Source organism: Piliocolobus tephrosceles, unplaced genomic scaffold (assembly GCF_002776525.5).
Source record: "Piliocolobus tephrosceles isolate RC106 unplaced genomic scaffold, ASM277652v3 unscaffolded_27688, whole genome shotgun sequence".
In the NCBI taxonomy this organism is placed as follows: Eukaryota; Metazoa; Chordata; class Mammalia; order Primates; family Cercopithecidae; genus Piliocolobus; species Piliocolobus tephrosceles.
The window spans coordinates 856-1,768 of NW_022310629.1; positions in this window are offsets into that span (position 1 = coordinate 856).

The window sequence follows — 913 nt, forward strand, 5'->3', positions numbered from 1 at the left end:
TTTTTTTTTTTTTTTTTTTTTTTTTTTTTTTTTTTTTTTTTTTTTTTCTACACTCTTATACATTGGGAGTTTAAATAAACATATTTTGGATAATACTTTTTTTTTTTTTTTTTTTTTTTTTCACACTACCTAACTTGGACTAATGACTATTAGTTGTACAATTTTAACTGTAGCTAGGAAACAAAGGAGAAAGAAAATCTATCTAATATACATACATATAAATGCCATTTATTTGTAATACATATACGCGTGCGTACGTACATACGTACATAACATATTGCTTATTCCTATATTAACCTGTTTTGAAAGAATTGTCGTAACATTATGTACTTTTTTTTAAGCAAAAAAAATAAAATAAAAACAGTTTTATTTATTTGCATATCCTGTCATATTTTTCATTTTTTACTATTTACTTTTTGCTTTATTTTATGTTTCTTCATTTTATGTTTCTTTATTTTATGTTTCTTTATTTTATGTTTCTTTAGTTTATGTTTCTTTATTTTATGTTTCTTTAGTTTATGTTTCTTTAGTTTATGTTTTTTTATTTTATGTTTTTTTATTTTATTTTTTTTTATTTTATTTTTTTTTATTTTATGTTTTTTTATTTTTGTTTTTCTGGTGTAATATCGTACGAAGCTAGCATAGTGGAATAGCCGTAGCCGTTTTTAAATAACATGTTAAAAAAAAAAAATAAAACAAAACAAAAACAAACGAGTAAACAAAAAAATAAACGAACAAATGGAAGAGTGGGAGGAAGGATGAATGGACGCATGAAAATAGTTTTATTTTTAAAAGCACGTTTGATTATATTTAAAATGGGAAAAAAAAAAAAAAAGAGCTCCGTTGTAGAGTTAAATCCAAAATGTAAAAAAAAAAAAAATCAACAATGAACGTCCAGCAGTGACGGCAAAAA